The sequence below is a fragment of the Bos javanicus genome, chromosome 7 (assembly GCF_032452875.1).
Source record: "Bos javanicus breed banteng chromosome 7, ARS-OSU_banteng_1.0, whole genome shotgun sequence".
In the NCBI taxonomy this organism is placed as follows: domain Eukaryota; kingdom Metazoa; phylum Chordata; class Mammalia; order Artiodactyla; family Bovidae; genus Bos; species Bos javanicus.
In genome coordinates this window covers 78,944,485-78,966,838 of record NC_083874.1, presented here as the reverse complement: position 1 = coordinate 78,966,838, position 22,354 = coordinate 78,944,485, and positions in this window count along the sequence as shown.

The following is a 22,354-nucleotide window of genomic DNA, read 5'->3' as shown; positions in this document are numbered from 1 at the left end:
TCACTTGTCTTGGCAGTGAGTTTTACCTGTACAGACTCATGAGGAAAGAGAATCAGCTTGCAAAAAACTTTCATCACCAGGGCATCTCAAATTCACCACCACTTGATGAAAACTTGTAATACAACACTGTCTATGTAGTGTAGTATTAACGGAGGTTTAACTGAGGTGATATTTCCCACGAAAGTTACGAAGATCTGAACATATCTGGTCCTTCCACCGATTTCTCCCAACAGTGGGAAGAATGACTCTTACTCCTCTAGATGGAGCAATGTTTTCAGAAGTTCAAAGATGAGAGGCCATAAACCAGCATTTTGTGGACTGAAAAGGGACTTAAGATGGCTTAAATTTTGTCTGTACCTTGTATTGTATTAATACATTTAATTTTACTTTTAATTTCAAACTTAAAAGACTTCATATATTAATACAAATCTGCATTCTTTTACTGCAAAACCCAAGATGTGGCACCATCATCCACTCAGATACAACAGTTGGATGAAGTCAACAAGTGAGACACTGCTGCTCCAGTCAGCCAGGGTCCTAGCTCATCTCAGTGGTCCACATGATTGCATACATCTCTGGCTAAGTGTCAGCTACTGTTTCATCTTCTATGGAACTAACTTTATCCATTTATGTCACCTACGTTACCTGGACACGGTAGCTAGTAGAATTTCCAAATTCTACTTAATCAACCAAAACCTTCAAATAAATGAACTTATTTACAAGATAGAGACAGACTCACAGAGAAAACCAAGGGGATTGTATGGTTACCAAAGGAGAAAGTAGAGGTGGGGGATAAATCAGGAATTTGGGGATAACATATACACATTACTATATTGTAAAACAGATAACCAACAAGGACCTACTGTATAGAACAAGGAACTCTACTCAATATTTTGTAATAACCTATATGAGAAAAGAATCTGAAAAAGAATATTTTATATATATATATATATATATATATAATATCACTTTGTCCTATACCTGAAAAGAACACAAAATTATATATGAACTATACATCAATAAAAATAAATTCTAAAAATTAAATATTATTCTAATACAAATATTTTTATAAAACATGTGTCTATCAAAAATTATTACTTTTATTTTAAAGCAGGCTTTCAGATTTTCTAAAGATGATGATAATTTTACAGGAAAGACTCATGCATTTAGAGATATCGACCTTAAAACTCCATGTGGAATTGCTTCTATCCGTGTCAGAAAATTTACAACAAAATGTGTTTCTACAAAAAGTCAGTACCCACTTTGTCTGAATCATTTCTTTTGGTTGAAAAAAGGGAGAAAACTGTATCAAGATCATGCTTCTGTATAACTATTTTGGGAAACAAATGTAAATTCAGTAAAGTGTCCATCCAATGTCACCCTTTGCTAAATGTGATTCAAATCATGTTTGCCTAGCCTAAATGCAAGGCATCTTCATGAGCACTGTAATATAACAAAACAAATAATTTTCCTTTCATCAATATACAATAGCTTTGTTCATTATTGAGAAACGTTAGGTGGTAAAGCATTGAGTGCTGTGCATTTTATGCCTAAATCAATGTACTGTCTTGCAGTTATGCCACCTAATGTGTTTTTAAGTCATCCACTACAGAGATCAATGCGATTCTTATTTGATATTCAGTGTTAAGTTCAGCCTCATAAATTTAGAATTGCACTCTGTTATTTTGATGGTTATATATTAACCACGTATTGAAAGTTTTATGATTTTATACTCAGCCTGGCTGTAAATCATACGGGTTCCATACGTAAGGCATAGGGTCTGGCTTGATTTTTATTACTCTGCCCAGAAGGCAGGGGATGGATGACTGGATATTTGAGGGAGGCAAACCTACAATGTGTTTGGATAAATACCTGAAGTCTCTGGGTATTAATGGCATGGTTCAGAAAATTCAAATTAGACAACTCACGGCAAACAGCCTCACACACATGGATAATAATGCAACAGGAGGTGTCACAAATTGGCAATCTTTTACATTAGTATCATCACTGGCACAGGCCCTGACCTCTTACAAGTTCATGGTGTTCAAGTGAGTGAGTGTGACCAACATAGCCACACCTGGGCTAAATGTAAAAGGACTGGCCTCATATTATCCATAGAAAATTACAGTTAGAAAAGATACATGTATCCCTATGTTCATAGCAACACTATTCACAATAAACACGACATGGAAACAAGCTAAATGTCCACTGACAGATGAATAGATAAAGAAGATGTGGCGTGAGTGTGTGTGTGTGTGTGTATGAAAGCGAAAGTTAGTTGCACAGTCGTGTTTGACTCTTTGCAACCCCATGGACTGTAGCCTGCCAGGCTTCTCTGTCCATGGAATTCTCCAGCCAAGAATATGGCAGTGAGTTGTCATTTCCTTCTCTAGGGGTTTGTCCTGACCCAGGGATCAAAGCTGGGTCTCCTGCATTGCAGGCAGATTCTTTACTAACTGAGCCACTAGGGAAGGCCATATATACATGCATACACATATATATACACACACACACACACACATAAATAAAGGTATGTGGTATATATCACATATATGATATATATAAAGAATGAAGTAATGCCATTTGCAGCAATATGGATGAACCTAGAGATTATAATATTAAGTGAAGTTAGTCAGGAAGAGAATGACAAATACCATATGATATCACTTACATGTCGAATCTAAAATATGACACAGCTGAACATATCTATGAAACAGACGCACAGAGATGGAGGGCAGACTTGTGGTCGCCAAGGAGGAGGGGAAATGGGAAGGGATGGCTTGAGAGCTTAGGATTAGCGACACAAACGTGTATATACAGGATGGATAAACAAGCAGCTCCTACCACACAGCACAGGGAACTACGTCAATATCTTGTGATAAACCATAATGGAAAAGAATATGAAAAAATGTGCATATTCATATAATTGAGTCATTTTACTGTACAGAACACAACATTTTAAATCAACTATACTTCAGTAAAATAAATTTAAAAAAAAGGAGTGATCTCGATGAGAGAGACAGAAAGAGATTTGTATAATATTGTCACTCATTCTGAGACCTACATATATTTCAGAGATTAAAAAGTAATGATAGATCCCAACATCACCTCTTTGAAACAATCAACTGGATTGCAACACTGGAAGAGATTAAAAATACTCTGATAGAATAACTGCTGATTTATGTTAAAAACTGCTGGAATTAAATACATAATGATCATCAGAACCAGTAAAATAAAAAAAATCCAGATAAAGCCTTTTTTAAAAAGATGTCAAAATGGTACAGAATTAGATACAATAATAAAAATTTCTTTTACAGAAATGGTATTCCTCAGTTAAATTACAGATATCAGTCCACTATAAATGTTTAATCTTTATTCTATTCCAGGAGATGAATATTTGGCAGGATCTCAAATGCTCATGTTCTCTGAAATGTGTATTTAGTCCATTTACTATATTTTTGTCATAAATTGAAGTAGCTTTTTTCTTTCGATGACATATTTTCAGACTCTGCACTCATCTTCCTAAGTTAAACATGCAACATCTTAAACTATGACTAAATTGACAGACGTGGCAAAACATTTCAAAGGGAATTATACGAGGCTGGGCCAAAAGTCAGATCAATTTTGATTTAGCAGCATTTAGCAGAAATGTAACAGCCACTTTTTTGTTGTTTTTTTCCAAATCATTGGGAAGTACAAACTGCCCGAACCTTCTATTTTCCCTGGTAGAGTATTTCCTTATTTCTGACTCAAGGGAGAAACATAGTTAAAAGTATTTCATATCTTCTTTCACTATTTCCAAGATTGATAAGAGACAATCTCGTTATAACAGAAAAGTCTGACACTGCCCACAAATACAGGTGGCAACAAGTCACCAGGCAATCGCTTTCCTTACTGCAAGAATATCAGAGGGGGAAAAATATTGACAGATTACTGAAAGATAGAAATTGGTCTATCTTTCAGAGATCTGTGAAATATTTTTTAAAGAATAAAAGAACCCATTTTATTTGCAAAGTTGGCGTTCGGTTCACAAGATTGACATTACATTAGTGGTTCTCAAATCTGAGTGAGCGTCAGAATCCTCTGGCAAGCTTGTTGACATACAGATTGCAGACTGATGCAGGGCGGGATGCCTGATAATGTGCATATCTAAGAAGTTTCCTGTTGACAAACCTGAGGTTTCTGGTTTGGGGACCATACTTTGAGAACCACTGCTAAAAACACTTGGAGATTCTAAAACTTCACTGAACTGGAGAAACACAAGTAACTTGTTAAAGCTAAATAATGTTTCAGTATAGTTTACTGGTGAAACTTCAAATCCCACTCCACTCAGTTTGGCATCTAGAGATTTATGTGCCAATGAGCACCCACAAAGTGTATCTTGTCAGCTTTCCGATAATGTCTTTCAGTAAAAATACTCACTTTAAGTACCAAATGTATTTCTGGCATTTGCATTTCTGTATTCTTTTTCCACACACATATGTGGTTTGGTCAGTAGTGATTTAGTCAAAACAGATACATTTAAACATTAACCCTTACAAATATATAGATATTATAAATAGAGCACTTAATAACTGAGAGATGGAAAAAAACTAAATCTCTCATGGTTTCAGGGGCATTCTGCACACTGAGGATTATGCTTGCCAAAACTGTTTGAGTGTCAGGAAGATCCCCTGGAGCAGAGTATGGCAACAACTCCAGTATTCTTGACTGGAGAATCCCATGGACAGAGGAGCCTGATGGGCTATATAGTCCATGGGGGCACAAAGAGTGGGCATGACTGAAGAGATTTAACATGCATGCATGCAATATGGTTTAGCAGACTAACAGTGAGAGTCCATGTTTTGTAGATTATTTTATAATTTTGAAAACTTTCTTCAAATCTCCTGGAACCTTGTGGAGAAATTTTAAGTTAAGCCATTCAGTTGCCTCTCACAAGTCTGTGTACACACACTCCCACACACAAATGGGATAACAAATACAGCTTTTGAAAACTGAGAATTTAGATCAAGTTCTTGGTCTTGCTTCTAGACTGATACTCCATCTCTTTCAGTTAAAGACTCAACATGCTTCAGAAAGATTAGAATTCTGTTTGTGTTATACAATTAAAAGCCTGAGAGATACATGTTCTCAAATAGTATGTATTTCTCAGGTGAGTTCAGTCACTTAGTCGTGTCTGACTCTTTGTGACCCCATGGACTGCAGCACGCCAGGCCTTCCTGTCCATCACCAACTCCTGGAGTTCACTCAAACTCATGTCCATCGAGTCGGTGATGCCATCCAGCCATCTCATCCTCTGTCGTCCCTTTCTCTTCCTGCCCCCAATCCCTCCCAGCATCAGAGTCTTTTCCAATGAGTCAACTCTTCGCATGAGGTGGCCAAAGTATTGGAGTTTCAGCTTCAGCATCAGTCCCTCCAATGAACACCCAGGACTGATCTCCTTTAGAATGGACTGGTTGGATCTCCTTGCAGTCCAAAGGACTCTCAAGAGTCTTCTCCAATACCACAGTTCAAAAGCATCAATTCTTCGGCACTCAGCTTTCTTCACAGTCCAACTCTCACATCTAATACATGACCACTGGAAAAACCATAGCCTTGACTAGACAGACCTTTGTTGGCCAAGTAATGTCTCTGCTTTTCAATATGCTATCTAGGTTGGTCATAACTTTCCTTCCAAGGAGTAAGTGTCTTTTAATTTCATGGCTGCAGTCACCATGCAGTGATTTTGGAGCCCCCAAAAATAAAGTTTGACACTGTTTCCACTGTTTCCCCATCTATCTGCCATGAAGTGATGGAACCAGATGCCATGATCTTGTTTTTAAATACTTATGTATTTCTAGGGGCAAAGGAATTAGTAACTGATCTACCAAATTTTAAATAAAATTCCTTAGAATGATCAGAAAATAGCACAGTTCCATAAGTATTCATTTATACACATAAAACTAAGGTATGATTTAGTTTTGATTAATTACAGTACCATGCTTTCTAGTCTCTTAGCTTCAGAGAATTTAAGTAACTTGCCCAATAGAACACAGTGAAGCAAATGCTAGACGCATGTTTGGAATCTATCTCAGTTACAAGACTCATACTCTGATCACATAACTGTGTTTCCCTAAATTGACTAAATAAGTTCCTCTGTTCATGGAATTTACACTTACTTTCCTCCCCCCTCCGGGAATGTAATATTTAAAAGAAAGGAATGCCTATCTAATGTTTAGCTTCAGATACTGGATTATTTGGATATGGCTGGAGGTTTACAGGTCCAGTTTCCATTTAATCACACATACACATAGCTGCCTATTCTGATAGAACATTCTTTACAACACTAAATACAAGGCACTGAAGTGTACTTTAAAGCACATATAATTAAAAATTAAATGAACTCACTTGTTTAAGGACCCAGAAACATTGTAAATTCCTTCTGAGCCCCTGGTCAACCTCTAACTTAAATAAATACGAATGACATGGAAGTTGCATTCCTCTCAGGGGTTCTTTCTGGAATAATTTCAGGTCTGCTTTACGTATACTAAGGAAGCTGTCAGTTTATCTGATCTTCAAACACATTGTCAACTCTACAGGGAGAATCTTTGGCAAATCAGAAACTGTTCACTTAAATGCATTGAATCCTTCCCCCCAACACACTCCCCCCACCCCAACACTTTTTCAATACAAAAGCTTCATTCCCTGCAACAGTTTTCTTGTTATTTGGAAGCTTTGCTACTTTTTATAATTGAGTTGCAGGGAATGTAGCTATGATAAAGACATTGCAGAGAGTTTTATGTCTATACCACCAAATGGAATAAATCAATTCATTGAGCATATGGCTTATTAGGCTTAAATAGCCTCTTTTCCAAGACGATTCAGAGCACCATATTTTGAAAGATAAGGTAGTGGGTTGTTGTTTTTGGATATTTGCCTTCATAAAGACAGGCCATCTGTCCCAACAAGTGAAAAGAGTCGAATGCTTTGATTGCTATTTTCCTAATCAAGACTAATTCTAGCATATTTTACTGTACTGATTAACCAAATCTGACATTAGATCTTGGAGATGTTTGCTAGTACCATCACTGAAAGAATTTCATGCTGTCCACAAATATTTCTACACACTCCATGCTAAAAATGTAGGAATTTTATTTTCTGAGAGTAGAGATAAATAATGCTAAAACAATGTAGTCATATCATCATGAAACCATAGAAGCATAGAATTTATACTTTCTAAACAGGGGAATGAAATTAATATTAATTACAAAGTTCTCCTGACTCATTCAAATTATTTTTTGATACTTTCCTTGTGACCTAATTCTACTAACATTTAAAAAAAATAAACTCAGAAAAGCAGAGGGATTTCAAAACTACATGAAAATTCTGCTATGTGGTATCATCATTAAGTATTAGCGATTCCATCAAGTATCACTCATATAACTGAAATTTCTCTTATTATCAATAAGTTAAAAAAACTTGAATAACAAAAACGGCATTAGCACATTTAACTTCCCAATATACATACAATTTTACTTAAAAATGCTTTCTCTGTATGGTGGTGGTGGTGGCGGCGCTCACTTGTGTCCTACTCTTTGCCACCCTATGGACAGCAGTCCTCTAGGCTCCTCTGACCATGGAATTTTGCCAGCAGGAGTACTGGAGTGGGTTGCCATTTCCTCCTCCAGGGAGTCTTCCAGGGGGTCTAATCTGCATCTCTTGATTCTCAGGCACTGGCGGGCAGATTCTTTACCACTGAGCCACCTGGGAAACACTTTCTTTGTATAAAGGAATCATATTCTTATTATTTAACAAATCAGAAAAACAGAATATGTACAAAACCACCCATAATCCTATTGTGCGTGCACACCATTGGTAGTATTTTTGAGCACATGCTTCTGGTCTGCTTTCTATGTGAGTTTATCTTTTTTTTTTTTTTTTTTAAAGCTTAATTGGTTCTATAATGTGCATGCCAATTTTTAGACTGCTTATTAACTTAACAATAGATGGGTGAACACTTCTCTATGTTATTAAAATTTCACAATCACTTTTGAAATTGCCCCTTCAGGATACGGAAGTTTCTTGTACCATTTTTGCAACTTTTCTATAAGTTTCTCCACTTCATTATGTTTAAATATTCCCATCACCTTTTCTTGAGCACTAAAAGCTGAGCAAAACAAATTCCTGTCTTAATTAGCAAACATCTCTTTTTACCACATTGAATCACTAATTATTCCTTGTAATATGAATAAACCTTTTAAAAATAGAATTCTTACTACTTATATCTTTTCAAATGACATCTCTGAAACTTTTCCTATATAGCTAGACTTGAGTTCATGTTTGTGAAGGACATGATCATTAAAACACTCCCCAAATGCCTTCTGAATAAGGCTGTTTTTTAAGTTTTATTCAGTGAGGTGATTTTATTACATTAAGTGACAGCAGCCTCCATTAAAAAACACTTGCAAACATGTTTGTTTGTAATTATATACACATTAGATTTGGGGGAAAATACACAGAAAGCACACAGGTGTAAAATACTCTTTCTGACAGATACCTAGCCCCGGAGTACGTACTTTAGCACATCTCTAACACACTCAATAAGCTTGCTATTATTAACTAAAGACTGCATTTCAAGTACATTATGGCATCACTTGAAGTAATAGCAACTGAAATGTATCTACTTAATGGAATCGATCTTTCATAAAGACAGCAGTAAAGTATTATCAGAAGTCACTTATTGAACTTTATTCTCAATGATATAATAAAAAGTAGCATGTCAGGAATAAAAATGTCATTTATCACCTGAATCTCTGGCACCTCAGAAATGTTCTCAAGAAGTAGGGGCATTCCTTGAGAAACACAATGGAAGTAAGGAATACTCTTCTGCTAAAGCTTCTTGTCAAAAGATCCCAGATTCATTCATACTCAAACACTAAAGTCACACAGAGATAGATTCTTGAGAAAGGGCAATGTTTATTGCATTTCTTTTTTCCAAGTCAACTCCTTAACTCCTCCAGTTTCAAGATTCCCCATGATTTTGAGAGGTGGAAGTATTTGAGAAATTTTGCTTTGATGGAGACTCAACATTTTCTTGACCATGTTTTTTCATTTTTTTTTTCCTCTACTCTGTGCTTGGCTTTCTTTTCTTTTTCCTTTCATTTTTGCAAATTAAGTTTTATTTAGGGCAAAATGAGGACTGCAGACTGGGAAACAGCACCTCAGAGAGTTCTGAGGAACTGCTCCAAAGAGGCAGTGGGGAAGATCAATATGTAAGATTCTGGTTTGGGTCTATGGCATACCACCTTGAATGTGGCTGATCTCATCTGTGCTTGGTTTTTAAGGTAAATACTAGATTTGACATCTTTAATTGAACCAAGAAATCTCAGTGAGCCACAATGGAATTAAGGGAATGCAACGCAGTTTAGGGGTTTCTCCAGAGGGGGAAAGAAAAAGGTTTGGTAAAGTCTGATTCTTTGTATGAACTTCCCACTTGCAGCACTTCAGTATTTAATGGGGATGGATTCTCTTCTCAGGAGGAACGTCTGTTTCTATGGAAGTTGATTAAACGGCCTGTGGACCAATAGCTGTGGCTTGTGCTTTTGTTTGTCCTACAAGTTTTTATTTCATTGAATTTAATCAATTCAAATACTAAGTGACTTCACAACTTTAAAAAAATTACTTTTTAAAAAAAATTTGAATATAGTTGATTTACAATGTTGTGTTAGATTCTGCTACACAGCAAAGTGAATCAGCTATATGTATACATATCTCCCCATTTCTTGGATTTCTTCCCCATTTAGGTCACAACAGAGCATTGAGTCGAGTTCCCTGGGCAGCACAGTAGGTTCTCATTAGTTATCTATTTTATACACAGTTGTGTGTTTATGTGGGTGGACCTGGAGACTGTCATACAGAGTGAAGTGAGTCAGAAAGAGAAAAGCAAATATCATATACTAATGTGTATATGAGCAATCTAGAAAAATGGTATGGATGAATTTATTTGCAAAGTAGAAATAGAGATACAAACATAGAGAACAAACATATGCCACCAAGAGGGAAGAGGGGGTGGGATGGATCATGAGAATTCACAACTTATAAGAAATACTGATTTCTGATTTTATTTGGAAAACCAGAAGATCTGGAAAAATTAGATGCTGATGTCAAGGTGGCAACAACCAACCAGAGCAAGGTGCATCTCTTTAACTTGACACATGTGCTGGCCCTCTTAGTTCCCACCACGGGCAAAACACATACACTTAGACCTCTAACCACCCAACACCCAGCCATGTATATCACCTACCTTGTTCCCATGGCATTTGAATTTGAGACCACTGTTTTCAAATACCCTATATCTCTACAAACCAGTTACCACCCACCATCACTGTAATAGCAACGTTCCTATACATTGACAAGACTCCTAGAAAAGAAGATGACCTTGAACGTCTCTGAAGCAAAGGCGAAGCACGTGGTATCCTTCAAATGTGTACAGAATTAACTTACCCTCATTTCTTTTGCTTGCTTATTTGCATTCAGTGTTTATCAAATGAATTGCTAGTGTGTGTTTTCTTTGAATGTTTAATTACTATTGTAAACAAACACCTTATTTTTTATTAAATGATTAATGAAGAATTACATTTGCCCTGCATCAGGAAATGCTGAATTCTTTCCACTACCAAGTGTCCATGTGGCTCAGTGGCCTGGCAATTAAACTAACAATACCATGGTGTGGACAGGTGCTAAAATTATAACCTAAGCTAGGTAGGTACTTTCAAAGTTATAGGAACAACTCATTCCCCAAGGAGGTCATAGGATGCAGAAAATGAAATAAAGAACTAGAAGCCAAAAGGGTCTAGGTTATAATCTTGCTTCAGTACTTTTAAAATTTTTATCAGTGTATAATTGCCTTACAACGTTGTGTTGGTTTCTGCTGTACAGTGTGAATCAACCATATGTAAACACACGGCCCCTCCCTCTTGAGCCACCCTCCTAACCCTTCATCCCACCCCCTAGGTCACTACAGAGCTTCAAGCTGAGCCCCCTGTGCTATACTGCAGCTTCCTAGTGCTGTCTATTTCACACTTGACAGTATGTCACACCTAATCCCCCAATTCACCCCCTCCGATGTCCACATAGCTTCATGTCTCTACATCTGCGTCTCTATTCCTGCCCTGGAACTACTGTATGATCTTAGATAAGACATCTTTCTTGTAGGACAGTCAGTTTCCTCATCTGTAAAGTACTTTCTGTTCACAGAGTTATGTGAGCAAAACGTTGTGCTCTTTATAAAAGACACTGTGTGAACCATAAATCAAGGAATAATATTGATGGTAATTGTCTTAAAAATCCAACTGATAAAGCAAGGATGGTGGTTTCCTGCTGATACCCATTCACATTTTCTATTTCAGGGATTTGACCAGGCTTTGAAATATTCAATCAATTCTACTTCAGCATAAGCAACTAAGCATGCAATTGCAAAAAATAATTGAGCTCTTTAAGTCCATCGATAATACTTAATTCTATGAATATTCATGTGGAGAATAATGCAATTTCCACAGGCTGCCTAATGTCAGGCTATAAAGAGGGATAAGCTGATTTTGATTCGGAAACGAAAGCAAACCCATCATTAAACATCCTGGATGAGAACTGACAAGGTGAATTACTACACACTCTAAGCAAACTTTACAAGTAAGTTTAATTAAACAAGTCTATTCGTTCTTTGCAACCTCATTTAGACGTGTTTATTTAGGTATGGCATTTCTACTTAAAGACTTGGTGAGCCACTATCTTTGACTCAATTACTAAAGAAACTCTTGGCAGACTCTCAGACTTCTCTGAAGGGTCCTATTTGTATCCTGCATACTCTTCTGGTTGAAATTCAAATGAGAAAGTTTTGACATCACATGAAAAACAGCACTTTAAATTTAAAGAGGTAAAAAGGCTTAGTTCTTAGGTTTCTGAAATCCTGGATTACCAGGTGAATCCAGGACATTACCTGTTCCTCATCAGATGATCCTGTGAAATGGGAAGAACTGTGCTAGTTCCACTTTGGGGCAGGTTGTTGGCATTGATTTAGTTTTTCTTTTTTTAATTGCCCTATATTAAACCTAGATAGCATATTGAAAAGCAGAGACATTACTTTGCCAACAAAGGTCCATCTAGTCAAGGCTATGGTTTTTCCAGTGGTCATGTATGTATGTGAGTGTTGGACTGTGAAGAAGGCTGAGCACCGAAGAATTGATGCTTTTGAACTGTGGTGTTGGAGAAGACTCTTGAGAGTCCCTTGGACTGCAAGGAGATCTAACCAGTCCATTCTAAAGGAGATCAGCCCTGGGTGTTCTTTGGAAGAAATGATGCTAAAGCTGAAACTCCAGTACTTTGGCCACCTCATGCGAAGAGTTGACTCATTGGAAAATACTTTGATGCTGGGAGGGATTGGGGGCAGGAGGAGAAGGGGACGACAGAGGATGAGATGGCTGGATGACATCACCGACTCAATGGACATGAGTTTGAGTGAACTCCGGGAGTTGGTGATGGACAGGGAGGCCTGGCGTGCTGTGATTCATGGGATCGCAAAGAGTTGGATATGACTACGTGACTGAACTGAACTGAACTGAAGGCGAAAGTCTTTAAGGTTTAACACCTGGCACTACAGGGTGAGACTCGTTAGCAAAAGATGAGCAGAAACAACTCTCATGGATCTTTGCTGAGCCTTTCACAGAGCACACTGTCAATACCAGGAGGTGTCTCTGGAGTCTTCACTCGCTTGGTTTAAAATAGAGTGTATTAGCCTGGCATTATTCAAGTTACTTTTATATAAAACATAATATCTCTATGGGAAAGCTCATATTATATGATGCCTATTTAAGAAATGGAAAATTGTTCAATGGTTATCTCATTTAATCCACACACCAAGCCAAAGGGATGGCGTAGGATGCTTAGTTGTATAAAACGAGAAAATAAAGGGCCATAAGTCTATGTAACTTGACCATGGTCCCACAGCTAGTCAGTGTCATACCATTCAGAAGTCACACACAACACCAAGGTCAACAATCACTAGAGCAGCCCCAAAGTCGAAATCACACAAATCTTAATCAATTTATAAACAAACATGGTATTTTCATAAATGGAATATTATTCATCAATAATAAGGAATGTTACACTGATATAAGGTATAATATGGACAAGCAGACTTTGAGGACAAGATGCTAAGTGACAGAAGCTAGTCAAAATGACCATGTATGACATGATTCCATTTAGATGCAATGTTCAGAATAGATAAACTCACAGGGACAAGACAGACTGATGTTTGCATACGCTGGTGGCTCAGGGGGACTGGGCAGACTAGGGAGTGACTGGTTAAAGATACTCAGTTTCTCTGTGGTGTCCTAACAATGTTCTAAAATTGATGGTGCTGATGGTGGCCCAACTCTGTGAATATACCAGAAACCAGAGAATTGCATACTTTAAATGGGTGAATGTATGCTATGTGAATTACACCTCAAGAACGCTGTTACTAAAAAATAACTTATAGGAGAAACTTGGAGCAGCACAGGCAATCTCTCAAGGGCATCAAGAAGTGGAAGGATATAATCAACACTCCCAGAGATGGTCGTTACCGATTTCTACAGTCAGCAGCACTGGTTTTGCTTTCACTGGAGAATGTGGCAAAAATATAGTTTTTCCTGCAAGAGCGATTGTGACAAACTTCCTAGGGAGTCGCTTCCGGCCTTACTTACAAAAATGGTAAAAGGGCTTCCTTCCTTCAAAGGTTTCTCTCTCTTGAAGGGGCTCCATCAGAGCTTTCTCATTTTCAAGAGCTTAAACTCGCCTTGCTTTCACTTAAGGCCCAAGTGATAGTCAATCCTAACATTTGATGTAGGAATCCTGCCTTCACCGTAAGGATAGGACCTTCTGATCTTTCCCGATGCTGATGGACAGTCGGTGATTTTGTATAACCCTGAATCACCATCATTAGTGCCTTCTCAGGGAAATGCACCAGGAAATTCCCCAGTTGCAGAGGCCTTTCATCTCTCCTCCTGCCTGTTAAACACAGTGGTACCCGTCTCTCTGCTACCCCTCTCTGCTACTCATGTTCAAGTTCAATGATTTTCTCTTGGCCTACAGACCAGAGGAGAGGCAGAGATGGCCTTCTTTGAGATTCAAATTGCTTTAAAATTTCGTGCCATTTCCTTCATGAAAGGTAAGTAATGGAGGGAGGTAATTTCACAATTCTCCATGAAACCATTTTTTTTAAGTAGAGGGAAACTGGTGGTGAGGGCATTGTGTTTCACATGCTTTAACATGTGTAGCTGTTTCTGTGTGTTTCTCTTAAAAATGAAAAGAAAAAATCTTCTGATGATAAGAAAACGACTTTTTAAGAAATAGTAGTAGGATCATGGTATAAACAACCTCTGCCAAGGATGGAAGGAGGTTCATATTATGTCTATACCAATTTCAAAGTCACCACCAAGTTTCTGGGTTATTCCCTAGTGAAAGTTTGTACATCTTTATAATGCCTTCAGAATAATTTATCACATAGTAAAGATTTTAAAAAATCATTATTCTTTTGATCTAAAAATCCTTGTACTTCAACTTTAATATGTTCTTTTCTGAAGAAGTTTCCACGTATACTTTACTCCTCGGAGAAATCAACAGTAGAGCACTCAAGCAAGGTTTTAGAATCTTCCAATTTCATTGAAAAGAAACTTCTTGGGTTTTGTTGTTGTTTTGTCTATCCACCATGACACATACTTTTGGGTCTAAAATGTGAAGCCCTCTGAAACATAAGTTGGTGAGTTCATTAGAAGGGAGATTCAGATATTCAAACTAATGGTTAAAAGCTAGTTTAATATTTAGAATTACTTCTTCCCTATGGCAGATACATTAGCACAGCATCAGTAAGCTAAGAAGAACATTGATTTTTGTTTCTGTCTTTAGGCTGCTTTAAACTGTATTTTTTTGTTTTTTTCACAACCAAGTATCAAGGGTGGCAGACATTTCGGTTTAGTTCAGCATCCCCAAGAAGCATCTTTGTGAAAGCAGTGGGACGCCAACCAAAAACGGTAGTATTATTCTCTCAATATCAAAGATATTTTATTCAAAACTAACTCATGCATACATGCACATGCACACACGTAAAATATATATAAGCTGATAAATCCTTCTTTGAGGACAGGAACTACAAACGTAATCAAATCCATTCTCCCTTGTAAAGGGTTTACCTCAAATCCATCGGAAGCTGCCCAATTTGGAGCTTTTAGTTCTTCCTGTGTATTAGCTTTAAGGAAATGTTTCTCTGATCAGGCTCTCAGAGGACCACAGAGACCAAAATTAACTGCAAAGATCCTATCGAGCCCGATCTTCCTGCATCACTGTATCACCTGAGCATGGTCACCCAAGGGTGGATTAGGTGACAAGGCTGCCTGGCTCAGAGTTCTGATACTGTTGGCTCTGAAGTTGGCTCTTCAAATCCCTTCTAATAAGCTATAGAGCAAGTTTTATTTGAAAAAAAAAATTCTATTAGGAGAATAAAAGGCATTAAAACTAGTAATGGCTATTTATTGAGTGTTTACTATGTACTAGGAACTGTGGCATGCCTTGGGCTTATAGTGTTTCCCATTGTTACACTGGAGACTTCCCTGATAGCCCATGTTGGGGACAGAAGAGAGGAAGAAGTATTCATGTTTCAGGGAGAGTGCCGATGGGAGATTTGAATCTGCTCATACGTCAGGCAAGCCATTTCCCCTCCCCGCTCACATATGTGTGTCTCCATACACTTAATATGTCCAGGTCTGATACATATTCACGTGATTATGCTCTGGGTATCACTGTAAGCATTAAGCTTTCATACTTACTTGTCACAGTATAGGGCTGCATGCAAAAAACCATGCCTTCTCTACGTTAGAGCCAGCTTAAGGGATTTTCCAGGGATGATTGTTTCTATATACGATTCCTATTTTATCTCATTTTTGAGTATTGAACTAGGGAAGTTGCAATGCTCCTATAAGGCACTAGCTTACATAATCCTCAGGACAACCTTTTAGAATGAGTGTTTATACCCTCTTTTGTTACTTTACAAAAGAGAAAATCAGAAAGCTTAAGAAATTGGCTGATTACCTAGCTTTCAAATGAGCAAACTGGGGTTCTGACTCAGGTCTGTCGGAATCTACAACCTAGGTAACTGCTTCTTCTTTTTTTTAAAAAAAAAAAAAAAAAAGGTACTGCCAAGTTTGTGTTATTTTAAAAGGATTACTAAAAAGCTTTTTAAAATGACATGTTCTATTGAAGAAAATTTTTTTGAAAAAAAGAGGGAGGAGTGGTTGATTCCGCATTTTCTGGAGGGTGAGCAGAGTCCAGCCTCTAGAGAGTTCTATGCCTCTACATATTAGTTTCTCTTCCACCGCCAGGCAAATGACAAAAAGAAGCCAAAGTTACAGATGAAAACACTCAAAACTAATTAACTTACTAGAACAAAAACTAATTTTTCAGCGATTTTTATGCCACTTATCAAAATCTGGAATACCAGAGTTCTGGTAGGAAGATTTGTCCCCACATCTAAATCTGAAAAGTTGGGGTCTTCTTAGAAAAAAGATTTGTGATTAGGTTTTAAATGGATTACAGAAGTCTATCTATAGTTCTGAATATGGTGCAACTTGTGAATAACTGCATAACTCCAGATCAGAGATCAGTGGCTTTGATTGAAATGCACTGATTCAGCTTGCAGAGAAGCTACATTTTTCGGTTAAACATTTTAGCCTTTTATTCAGAACATTTTATACTCTTTTTTTTTTAAATTAAAGACTTCTTGTTTTATAATCATGCCCCAAATGTTATATAAATTATGAGACACTTACTAACGACCAATGATTCTCAGCAAATGTAATTCGTTGAGTTCTAATTTGAGTCATTCCATGCATCTGGCCCTCTCCCTAAGTATCCTTGCTCTCAACCAAGGTCATCTTGGACAGAATATGATGAAAATTATTGCCATTGAGCATCACTCCTTTGGACTGAAAACTATAAAATACAGCAAGAGGCATGGTTAAATCATTTACTGTATAAAAAACATTAGTAGAGGGAATACAAGGTCTTTACAGATGTACGGGATGTTATGCCTGCTCTCTGCTTTCATTTTCTTTCTACCCTCCTCTCCATTAGCCATTTTAATCAAGCACCTGCAACTGCCTCACTTCAGAATGCTCCATCAAATGTTATCAATGTCAAACCCAAAGGCCTCTCCTCATCCTTCATCCTAATTAAACACTTTGGCATCACTGACCTTGCTCTTCTTGGTAATCTCCACTTCTAAGAGGAGAACAAACTTACCCCCTCTTTTCTCTGAGTATCCTTTCTCCAATGACTATGCAGATTCATTGTCCTTGGACTGTCCTTTAAAAAAGGGTATTTCTAGGACCCTGTCCTTGGTCCTGATCATTGGACAGCCCCACCGCAGGCATCCCACCGTTGAGATGGCCCCATTTTTAACCCACGGGCGAGAGTGTCTCTATCCCCAGGTTAACACTCTGCTTATCTTCACTAAAGTATTTCCAAATATCTATTTAATAGCTTAATACAAAAATCCAAGGAAGTCTATACTCAATATTTTCCAAAACTGAACTTGTTTCCCTGCCAGATGTTCTCCTCTTTCTTGTCTCTCTTTACTGACTTTCTTCTAACCTAGTCATCCTCGCTGTCACCTTCTTGAATCTTCCTTCTCCCTAAGAACCCAGCCTTGCCCATGCTTGTCAGTTGCAAGCCATGTCAAGCTGCCTTTGAAACCTTCCTCCTCCCACATCACTTCCACTGCCCCAGATGGGACCATTATGGACTCTTAGGCTTCTAATTCCCCTTTCTAGTCCAAGCTCTCCTACACAATATAGACTCCATGTCTAGAATAATTTTTCTAAAATGCAAATCAAATCAAGTCACTCCTTTGTTTATAACCTTCAGCAGCCCCCACTAGCTTACATGGTAAAGTCAAAGCATTTTGCCATATAGTTCTAACTTTTTCCAAATCTGGCCCAGTGTGAACTTTCCCATCTTCCCTTTGTTCACTTCCAATTTCTCCCCTACCCCTGAGACATTGTTCTTTTCTCTATTATGAGATCGTTCTTTATTTCCCAACTATAACAACATAGTCACAGCTCTGGATTCTGTTGTAGCCTTGACACCAGATGTCATCTATTCTCTTTCCTACCTGGAACAATCTTCCTCTAGCTTCAAAGGCCAGCTGAAATAGTAACTCCTTTATGTAACATTCATCATGTAACAATAATGCATTACTGCCTAAATTAGACAGTAGGTACTGCATTAAGCCCATTTCAATATTTTACTCATTTACTTTCCACAACAAATCCATGGGTAGGTTTTTCCATTTTACCGATTAAAAAAAAAAAAAGAAAAGAAAAACAACCTCAGGCTCAAAGAGATGAAGTTATTTTCCATGTCCCAAAGGGTAGGAAATGGCAGCACTGAGCTTTAAACATAGACAATCTCATTTCAAAGAAATGTGCTTAATTACTGTGCTGGTCTGCCTCCCATCTCCATTTTAGGTCTCTCTTTCTGCTAGGACGTAAGGTACTTGGGGGCAGGGATTATGTGAAGTTTATCTTTGTGTTTCTGGTTCCCAGGGTGTAGTAGATATTCAACGAACGTTTGATGACTTGTGTTCAGGATGGTGATACTGCAGTGTTCCCCTGTAGTTAAAAGCCTTCTGCCTGGCATACAGTTATTGGTTTCCTTGAATATTTTGATCTCATCCCCACATCTCTTGCTCTGCTCCTCACTCTGCTCATCCTGGCTCAGTGTTGGTTTCAAACCCTTTCCCACTCCTTTTCTCACAGACTCTGAAGTCTGAAATGGTTCCATCTCCATATTTACTGGATGAGACTCCTTAATTAATATTTAATTCCCTTGCCTTGCGGAACAAAATGAAGGCACAAATGAAATCACCTTTTAGAATCCCTTATTGATATACAAGGCAGCAGTCTCACTCATGGCAGGTTCCCAGAAAAGGGGGATGGAGAATCTGAGTGCAAATGATCTAATCCCCATCGTCTTTACTGCAGGATCAATACAAGAACCGGGATTTACATTTCTGCCCAAGGACCGATAGCCATGAGTTAGGAAGGAGTCACCAGAAATCATGTTGAATCACTGGCATGTAACAAATCTATAAAAAGGTAGTCTAAATTTATTAAATATGGCAACCAAGAAAATTATTTTTGAAACAGTAGTTCTAAAATAATCAGTACTATGTATGGAGTGTTTGCCACGTGTCTGGTACTTTGCTAACACCTTGGTATGCCCCATTTCATTTGCTAATAATAAGAATAATGAAGAGGTAGGCATTATCCCAATTTTACAGAAGACGACACAAAGGTTTTGAAAGCTTAGTGGTAAATTAGCACAGTCATTACAGCTGATAAAGGATAGAGCTAGGACTCAGAGCCTTGTCTGTTTGATTCTGTGATGCATGCACTTAGCCGTCACGCTACCCTGCCCCTAACATGTTCTCTCCATGACCTATGGACACCCAGTGAGAGTAGGTCTGTGGGCCTCAGTCATACTAGTTATGGCAGAGCTTGGACAAGAACCCGTGTTTCTGTACTTTTTCTTTTAAACCCTCTAGCCTCTCCCATTAATATATCATACCATTATTAACAGGCAACATGGAATGTATGTAGTTCTTGTATTTTCTTCAGAATATCCAGTGTTTCTTTTAACACAAGTAAATTGAAAGATGAACAAAGGTCATGGTCATGGGTACAGGCATAATCTTCCTAGGGGAAATTGTTGAATTATACCCACTTAATGGACTCAAAAGCAAGATAGAAAGTCATGTTTTAGCACCTACTTTCTTGATACATATTTCCGGAAAGCAAAAAATAAAAGGTATAACAAGATCAAACTGTCATTGCTGCGCCTTCTAAGTACAGTCATTCCTCTTTCTTAACCTACTATTTCAGCAGGGACACTATTCTGTGCCATATTATACAGTACATACATATATTTTAGAAGGTATGGAATGATCTTCCTATTAACTTTTTCCACTTCTAGCTCACTGGTTTCTTAACTCACTGAGTTATACCTCTTCAAAATGAGAAGTATCAGTTTTATATTGAACCATGAACACACATATACTCAAGCTAAGCTAGATTCTTAATCAACAAAACTTGTCTTTCCTGGGTTCCATGCTTTGTCCTGGGTTCCATACTTTGCTTTGTAAGATCAGATCAGATCAGATCAGTCGCTCAGTCGTGTCCGACTCTTTGCGACCCCATGAATCGCAGCACGCCAGACCTCCCTGTCCATCACCAACTCCCGGAATTCACTGAGACTCACGTCCATCACGTCGGTGATGCCATCCAGCCATCTCATCCTCTGTCGTCCCCTTCTCCTCCTGCCCCCAATCCCTAGTGGACTGCAATTTTACCAGGCCAATATAGCCTAATCTTTCATCTTTTTTGAGTTTGCCTTTCTATTGTTCTTTCTGTTTCCTTCTTACCTTTTCTTGCCTTCTTTCCTATTCTTCTTATCACAGTTTTGTGATTCATCTGACAAACGGTGTGCAAGACAATATAGAAACAAGTATGAATAAGATGGAAGATGTCCCTGTCATCAGATGTCTTACAGTGTTAAATTCCTATTAGAAAATGATTCTTCCTTTTTTATACTTGAATAGGAAATATTATAAAGGATCTGTCTCCTCCTCCCTCCCAAGGACAACCATTTCCTTATCATAAGGGATGATTCCATGTTTTCTCCAGCTTTGCCAAGGGATTACTGCTTTAAATGAGAGAAACAGACTGAGGATATTTCTTCAGGAACAATAGTGAGCCTGCACACCAGGATTAATCCACACCCCTCCTAGTTTTTCTAATCCATTCACCAGAGGTTAGAATCCACAGGTTCCATAGATCCCTCTTTCCTTATCACTTAACACCCAAAGCTTTGCCTTCACTCTCCATCTTAAATCCTTAGTATGTACTTTATCACTGAAAAAAATCTCAACCATATTTCCAAATGCACATTTCACATTGTTGCTCCAATGAAAATCCTCCTCTTCCTAGGATTTTCCTCCTGTCAGACTGCTCAAGTGGTAGCAGTTTTTCCTCCCTGTGCCTTCTAATTACTGGGACTGAAGATGCAAAAAAGGGGTATCTTACTGTCACTGGTAGACTATGCTCCCTCAGTGCTCTGTATATATTCTCAATTTTGAGTCTCTTGTCATCTGGTTATAACATGCATTACCTCTCATTCACTGATACTGTATCTCCTTGTTGTCATTCCTCCTTCTTTTTGGATAATTTTAATGCCCAGCTCTCTATCACTTACTTAGTACTCCTGTCTCCAGTGCAGGTTATTCCAGAAACAAACTGGTGATTCTTCCTATACTTTAACTTCTGTTTATGTGAACTTATCTTCTGTTTATGTGAACTTATCTTCTGTTTATGCCACTCTTCTTATCTTCATCCAGCTTCAGCTACTCATACTCATAGTCATATCTCATCATTTTTTATAACCCTCCCTTAATCTCAATTTCATGCAACTCACTTTCTATTAGTACTGCCTACTTCTGTAACTCAGTCTCTCTTATATCCTGACCCCATTAGTCTTTTGACACCCATCTGCCCCTCCAATCAATAGATTTTATGACCATCTATCACACCAAGATGTCCTCATTCTCATCCTTACTTAGCCTAACATTCATGGTATATCATTGTGATTATATTACTCCTTCTACTTGTTTTCCCCTCTATTGCTCGATGGTGCTTGGTACTGGCTTGGTAAAACTACAGCCTTAATTAAATCAAACTCTACCTACTTTGTGCCTGGGCATGTTAGTAGAACATGGACAAGTACACACACACACACACGTGCACACTCAACAATGAAGAGAAGTAAATGACACTGCCTTCACTCTACTAGTAATTTCTTTTCATTTCTCTTCTTTAAAATATAACACCTCCATCTCCACCCTCTCTCTCAGCTGACAACCATATTTCATACATTACTGAGAAAACAAAAGCAAACAGTGCAGAAATTCTACAGAATTCCATCATATTTCTACCCATCTGTCATAACCTGCCCTCTCTTTTTACCATAGGTGAACTTCCCACCATCCTGTACTTGTGAAAGAGACCCCATTCTCTCTATCGTCAATGGATCTTTTCTTCTCCACTGGGTCATTCTCGCCCATTACATAAATATATAGTTCCTTCTTATTAGAAAAAAAAAGAAAGAGTTCTCTTGACTCCCCTCCCTAGAGTTTCAGCAGAACTCATGAAAATTATTGTTTCTATTTGTGTCTTTATTTCTTGTAACCCTGTTCTCTGTTAATGCTGCTACATTCAGTCTTTCATCATTTTCT